At 37.0% G+C, this 8,147-nt stretch overlaps 1 long non-coding RNA gene across 1 annotated transcript; it reads left to right on the forward strand.

Annotated features, from left to right (window-relative positions):
* The first annotated feature begins 1,530 nt into the window (after positions 1-1,530).
* LOC108536368 (uncharacterized) lies at positions 1,531-2,972 on the forward strand. Its single transcript, XR_001887498.1, has 2 exons — positions 1,531-1,613; positions 2,429-2,972. It is a non-coding gene; the product is annotated as an uncharacterized LOC108536368 (long non-coding RNA).
* The last annotated feature ends 5,175 nt before the right edge of the window (positions 2,973-8,147 follow it).

The raw sequence follows: 8,147 nt of genomic DNA on the forward strand, positions 1-8,147 counted from the left end.
GCAAACGGGCTAACCAATGCTTCCATTCCCATGCATGGGACAAAGTTGCTGAACAGCCAACTCAACCAAGCTAACAAAGTGATGAATTCATTTCATGAAAGTAAAATTTGACTGATTTGATGAAGCTGACAGGTTTGTTTTCATACTATTGGAAAATTAACTAACTTAGCTTTTTTCTTTTCCCTTTTGTTTTCTACATTTAATTCTAAAAGACCTACTCAGCATACACTATGAGGCTTAATTAAAATAAGCTGATAACAAATCAGTTGCAGACAATACAACAGCCCAAAGTTTCCCCAAGGTGATAGAGGGTTTGGCCTCGCACATCACCCCTGCCATTCACACCTCAAATCTTCCCAAAGCTGTGCTCAGCAAGGACTCCAGGACATATGAAATCCAAAGGAACAATTGAGGAGATGCAGGACTGAGAAAGAGAGGAATATATTTATCAGTCTCACAGAGAATTGTACTCAGTAAACCAAAATGAACCTGACAGAAAACAAAGGAAGAAAAGTCTGCAGCCAGAATTGCGAAGACCCAACAGTGGGGTCCCAAGCAGAATCAACACGCACGCAGTCCCCTTGAAAATAGGCTTTGGAAAGATCTTCCCAGGATTGCAGGTCACATGCTGGCTCCCATCCACCCTCAGTCATCTCTAAAAGGACAAATGCAAGTTTCCACAAGTCTAATTAATGTGATGTGGCAGCTTTGTCTGCAAAATAAACACTGATCCCTAGAATATCAGTTAGTGAAAGACAGTTGGGTCACCTTGCTTGGTAGTGTTCAAGTTTGTTTTCCACATTAAATCTTTAGGTTTTTCTCAAACAATAATTGTAACAAACACACATATAGCTGATCTAATTGGAGCCAGAATGAAGCAATCAACACGCTTAATATAACTTCCACCTCCTCATTCCGAAATTGCTTTTTCTCTTTCTTTTTTTTTTTTTCATTTAGTTCTAATGGTGTATCTATTCAGTGCTCACTATAAGTCTTTTGCCAAAATTTTTCTGGCCATCTCTTAGTTGTTTGTAGTACGTTTCTTAAGAAGGATTCATGAAGCCATTTCTGCCTAAGTTCTTTCAAAACTATTTCCCTGTAGTCCGTATATTTGAAGCCTAATCACTCCTCTGTGAACCTTTCTGCACATTTGCTCTTCACCTGCCCTGGTGCAGGTGACTACTATCTGGCCCTAGTCTTGTTGGAGCTAAATTCTTTTCACAGCAGCACCAGCTTAAGTTTTAACATCTGTACTTTTAGGTTTGGTTTCTTCGCTAAGGGGATGTGTTGTACAAGTTCTTCCTGAAGTCTGCTGCCATTTGGTGCCCTGAGTACCTTGGCAGTTCTTGCCCAACTCCCCGCCACACCTGACACAGCTTCCCTCACAGCTCTGCCTCATAGATGCTTTTGGCTGCCATTATGCAATATTTGGAGCTTCCAGACTTACATGTCCCCTGGTTTCACTGAAAATAAAGTTTGTGTATATTACATATTACATATTTTATGTAATTATCTTTGTTTGGTTTTATTCCCTGAAGAAGAAAGGAATGGAGTCTAAGCTAACCTACCAGGTTTGTACTGGAAGTCCTGCCAACAGCCTTTAAGGAGGCCTGGTAAGAGACCTTTGCCCACAAGAGCACTCTGCATTGGATTACAATGACCCGAATCAATAAACTCTTCTCTTGGAAGGTATGAATGTTAGCTACACAGAGAAGGAGAGTCAGTCATTCAGTGGAGCAAAATGTCAAAGCAAGGGAAAGAGACTTGGAGAGAGAAGTGCTGACTCGAGAGAAAATGAGCTGCCAGAGGCACATTCTATCTCAAAAAACCTACTCTAATCTTTGTACGGTCTTACCTACTGCAATAAATTCTTCAGCTCTCTTGCCTTCTCAAATTATTTCATAAAAACACATCACTGTGGCTCAGAACCTGAATGAGTATATCAAACTCAGCATCCACAGCCCTATAGTAACTGGATTTTATTCCTACTTCTCTAAGTGGTTGTGCTTGCTTCCTTGGTTTCCTCCTCCCATTTTCTTTAATAGAAGGTAATAGATATTCTATCCTCAGCCCTTGGTAGCCTTTTCAGTTTGCATGTGTTTCAACTCAGGCAAATGACTCAATACTTGATCCCAGTTCCTGCTTCTCTTCCATCATTTATTTGCAATCCACACTGCCTACTGCAACTCACCAGTAAGGCCTTCCCAGTAAACCCAACTATCCCCAAAGTTAAGTCCATTATTTCCTTACTCGATATCCCAGCCTGACTTTGGTGTCGATTCTGATTATTTTATTTCCCCTGACTCTCAAACCCCACCACAGGCAGGTCATTACTGACAATGACTCTTTGAGGAAGAGATTTCTAATACTTACCAATATCTGTACTCCCTCTTCCCTCCTGCACATAAACCTGGATTTTATTTTCCAGCCTCTCCTGCAGTCAGATGTGACCAAAGGAATATGAGTGAAAGGAATGTGTACCTCTACCAAGCATGACGCATATGAAGAAACAAGCCATCCATCCACATCTGATCCTTGTCTTATTCTCTATCTGCCAGCTGAATAGAGAGAAAGAACTCCTGCTGGCCCACACTGGACTATGACATGAGCAAGAAATACACTTTTATTATGTTAAGCCACTAATATTTTGGGATTTTTTTTTTAGAGCAATGGAATCTATCATGATGAATACATTTTTTAACATTCTAATATCTTTTTTTTTTGCTAAAATTGATCCATATTCTGCATACTTGCTTTTGTCACTGATCATGTAAATTTTCCCAAATCTGTTAGTATAGAGGCTATTCATTCTTTTTAATAGGGGTGTAATAATCCTATATGTATTGCAGTATATATTTAATACATTATATTCAACATATATGATTTAATAATTATTACAGATGAACATATCTTTGCTTTTAGATTCCTACTTCTATAAATGATGCTGCAATAAACATTCTTATACATCCCCATGTGTGTTATTAACACAACTATTCTTTTGATGATTTTTGAAATGATAAAATTTGCCAAATATCCCTTTGGCTTCTCTTGACTTCTTTCTTCAAGTTAGTACCACTCCCAGTCTAATTTGAAGGCAATCTTCATCAATTCAGTGTCCCACTGTCACCTCCATCTATCATATCACCCCTATGGTCACCATCCTAGTTCAGACACCTACTACCTCTCACCTGCATGATGGTAGGAGACTGACTGTTCCTTTAAAATGTATTATTTTGGAATGCTGGCTTAAGCAGAATTAATTGTTTTCCAAATGTCATCAACTCCTTAGACATTGTGAGTTTCTTATAAGGGGATGCATTATGCAGCATTCCCCAAATTTATTTTACTATAGTTTTTTTCCAGGGGGCATCTTAAAAGATTAATGTATAAAACACAATTTGGGAAGTGCTGTTCTATATGACTCACCCAAACCAGTTTGTTTGTTCTCACTTTTTAACAAGTTAAATTTATGTCACATAGACAGTCATAGATCTCCACTTTGCCCTTAAGGATCATAATTCCACGTATCATTTGAAGACTATTATTCCTGGGCATTTGCAGGAGAACACAGTGAGTAATTCTGAAATAAAATGCAGTTGTTCCTTGGTATCCATGGGGGACTGGTTCCAGAGCCCTCACAGCTATCAAAATTTCAGGATGCTGAAGTCCCTTACATAAAATGGCATAGTATTTACGTGTAAACTACACACATCCTCCCATATACTTTAAATCATCTCTAGAGTATGTACTAGTAAATTTTTATTTTACTATGACTGTGTCTACATTATATCAAATAATTCACTTTAAAAGTGAAAAATGTATTCAAGCTGATTGTATCACATAATATAGATTTAAGAGAGAATGAATTTTTAATGACACTGACTGAGCTATATACAATTTATCATTTTCTTTCAGAGAGAATTACAGAGTTGTTTGGTATGCCAGTCAATTGCTTACTTGTTCTCAAATCCTTTATCTGACTTTCCCCTTGTGTTCTCTGTATCACAAGGAACTGCAGTTCTTACGCTTTCTTTTCAATTGGCATCTGCAAATACTTAGCCAATGTTGGGGGAACTGGTAGAATACCAGAAAGCAGAGAGAGAGAAGCCAGGGCATTTTCCCTCTTTTTTAATACCTTGGGTAGAAACTTTAGCGGATTTTTTTGCCATGGTTCAAGCTACCACTACACAGCCCCTCCTGTGGTCCCAGATATTCTAGGCAGCCCTGTCTTGGTCTGACTCTTATTAAATAGTCCTGTCTCTGGATTTTGGAAACAAATTTCCTCCCATTGTCTCTCTCGCCCTGGAGATAGCGGTAGTCTTCTGCTGTTTCTAATCTCTAGGTTACCTCACTACTTCCTGTTTGACTCTTGCCCTCCCAGACCTTGCCTATTCCTTTTACTAAATGCCCTCTTATTAAATGCCTAAAGTGGTTCTTCTTTACAACTGGATCATGACTAATAAGGAAAATGGAGCAGATAACCTACTTTAGGATGTTAGTAGTGAGTCGATGGCATGGCCCATGACATTTTATCAATGATATTGATTCAACGTGGCTAAGATTATCAAATGCTTCAAAATACCTAAAACAGACTAAAAGATATTATATTAGCGAGCAAGGAGGGAAAAATCAGTAAAGTTTGTCTCTGATGCAGGGAAGCTATTGTTTGCATATTGGTTTATACTACGGGTACTAGTCTAGATGAAGGAAGATATCACAAAATCAAGATAAAATAAATAATATGAGCACATCAAGTAGCCTAGTGAAGAAAGTGAAAGAAAGCTAATTTACTGATGTGTTTGTGCCACCACCCTAATATCATCTTGAATTGTAATCCGAATTTGAATCCCCACGTGTTGGGGTAATCCCCATCTCATGGGAGCCGATTAGATCATGGGGGCAGTCCTCCCATGCTTTTCACATGATAGTGAGTGAGTTCTCACAGGCTCTGATGGTTTTATAAGGGGCTTTTCCCCTTTGACTTGGCATGTCTCTCTCCTGCTGCCGTGTGAAGAAGGATGTGTTTGCTTCCCTTTCTGCCATGACTGTAAGTTCCCGAAGCATGACACATATTATTTTGGGGTAGTGGTTCTCTCTAGTACAGAAAGAAGAAGAAAAGAATAGGTTAAAAATCTTTGGTGGTATCTGTATGTATTACTATTTTTTAAAGGTTATAAAGAAAAATCTCACCTGAAACAAAGCAAAATGCTAACATAATCTTGTGTTGTGGGGGAGTTACAATTTCCAGTCCTTTTCTATATGTTTGAAATAGGTCTCAACAGTAAAATATTATGTTTTATAAACATAGTGATTGGTTATATTAAACATATAATAAATATCTGTGAATTTACAATTCAAAATGGAAACTAGGAATATTACAATAACATGCTTCTAACTGCTTGGTGCCTGGTCCATTCCTTACCTATTATCATTCCCCCTTCAAAAGGTAACCATTATCCTGAATTCCTGGTTTATCAGTTCTTCCTGTCCCTTATTATAGAGGTTTATTATAGCTCTATGTATTCATAAAACGTAAAGCCTAAATTATTTCTAACTTTTGAGATGTGTTGAGTCTTTCTTAAAGGCAAAAGAAGACTCTTTGTATACAATTAAAACACCTAAAATTTAAAATGTATATTTTCTGGCTACCTGAAATTAAACTATATTCAATAACAAAAAGATAACCAGAAAAAAATCCAATTGCATGGAATTAAATCTAATTTCATGGAAATTAAACAATATACTTAGATATAAATTATGATTCAAGGAAAAAAATCAAAAAAGAAAATAGAAAACATTTTGAAGTGAATCATGATGATGAAGATATGACAAAATATAAATAGTTATGGAACATAGTTAAAGCAAGGCTTTGAGGGAAATTATTAGCTTTATATTATAAAATAAAGGTAGAAAATCCATTTTTTAAGCTATCACCTCACTTAACTAAAAAAACACAGAAAACCAAATCTATGAAAAGTAGAAAAAATAAAATAACAAATATAAGTGAAATTAATGAGAAAACAATACAAGAGAAAACAAGACCCAAGTGTTTCCCCATAAAATAAATAAAATTGATCAACTCCTATCAACTCTGATCAAAAGAAGGAGAAAGAAAAGCACAAATTACTAGTACCAATGAAAACAGGACATAACTTCAGATCTTTCAGACATAAAAAGTAACTTTACACTAAAAAAATTGACATTTACACATAATCATCAAGAGAATAGAAAAGTGATGATAAAAATTTTAGGAAATATACAGGTAAACATTTTCACAATCTTGAAGTAGTCAGAGATTCAGTAAGATCCAAAAAAGTGCTAATTATAAAATAAAATGTTGTTAGATTCCATTAGAATTAAGATTTCCCATTTATTGCAAGATACCATTAAGAGAATAAAAAGGCAATTCACAGATGTGAGATATCTGCAATACATATATCTGAAAAATGGTGTAAATCCAGATTATATAAATAACTTATAAATTAAAAAAATTAAAACTCAGTAGAGAAAATAGAAAACAATGTTAAACATATACTTCCCAAATGAGGATATTCAAAAAGTCTATAAGCAAAAGATATAAGTGAACACCTAACTAGAGAGAATATACAGATGGCAAATAAGTACGTGAAAAGATGTCCAACACCATTAGCCATCAGAGAAATGTAAATTAAAACTACGGTGTGATTTCACTGCACACCTACAAATGGCTAAAGTAAAAAAATAGTAACAAAACTAACTGCTGGCAGGGATGTGGGAAACTCATGCATTGCTGATGGGACTGTAAAATAGGACAACTACTCTGGAAAACAGTTTGGCAATCTGTTATAGCACTACATATGCAAGTACCATCGACCCAGCAATTGCTCTCTTAGACACTTATCCAAAAAGTGGAAATGTATGTTCACCCAAAACCTAGTACCAAATGTCCAGAACAGTTTTATTTATAATAGCCTCAAATTGAAAACGACAATGGCCAGGTGCAGTGGCTCACTCCTGTAATCCCAGCACTTTGGGAGGCTGTGGCAGGCGGATCACCTGAGGTTGGGAGTTCAAGACCAGCCTGACCAACATGGAGAAACCCCATCTCTACTAAAAATACAAAATTAGCCAAGCGTGGCGGTAGGCATCTATAATCCTAGCTACTCGGGAGGCTGAGGCAGGAGAATTGCTTGAATCCGGGAGGCGGAGGTTGCGGTGAGCCGAGATTGCGCCATTGCACTCCAGCCTGGACAACAAGAGCGAAACTCCACCTCAAAAAAAAAGAAAAAAAGAAAACACCACCAATGTCTATAAATTGATAAATGCTTAACAAAACTATAGTGCATACAAACAACTAAATACTACTGAGTAGTGGTATTCTAAAATGAGTGAATTTCCAGAAAGAAAACTAAGAAATTTCCCCAAAAGGCCCTCAGTTTCCACAAAAATTCTTTTTTTAATTTTTGTTTTTGTGTTTTGTTTTTTTGTTTTTGAGACAGTGTCTTGCTCTGTCATCCAGGCTGGAGTGCAGTGCCATGATCTCGGCTCACTGTAACCTCCACCTCATTTTGTGTTTTGGATAGAGACAGTGTTTCACCATGTTGGCCAGGCTGGTCTCGAACTCCTGAGCTTAAGTGATCCACCTGCCTCAGCCTCCCAAAGTGCTGGGATTATAGGCATGAACCACTGTGCACTGTCTCCACAAAAATTCTTAATGTAGAAGATCATCATGAGACAAAATACCCTTTCATTAGATGAATCAAGATAGGTGTGAGGAAAGGTGTCTAGAAATGACAGATACAAAAGAATGTAATATGTTGAACATGAAGTTTGAATAATCAATGCATCTCCTTTATTATACTTTTGGCAGGAGTGGTGACAGTTCGAGACAAGGACAAGAGCACCAGACTTCAGAACTTGACATCCACAAAATGTAAATAAGTTGAAAATTCAGCTCTGTCACTTGACATACGAGTTCTGCCCTCTGCCCCTACTCCTTGCAACTCTTTGAGCCACAGCTCTGCCTTCAGTAAGTGATTCCTTTCCATAATAGAACAGTGGGAAGATGTTTTGTTCATAAAGAAAGTGACCATAGCTATTGATTTCTGGAAAATGTTAAAACAACAAGGTTTTCAATTCCTTTGTTGACAAGTGAAAATGTTTTCTTT

This window comes from Rhinopithecus bieti, unplaced genomic scaffold (genome assembly GCF_001698545.2).
Source record: "Rhinopithecus bieti isolate Rb0 unplaced genomic scaffold, ASM169854v2 scaffold_11964, whole genome shotgun sequence".
In the NCBI taxonomy this organism is placed as follows: Eukaryota; Metazoa; Chordata; class Mammalia; order Primates; family Cercopithecidae; genus Rhinopithecus; species Rhinopithecus bieti.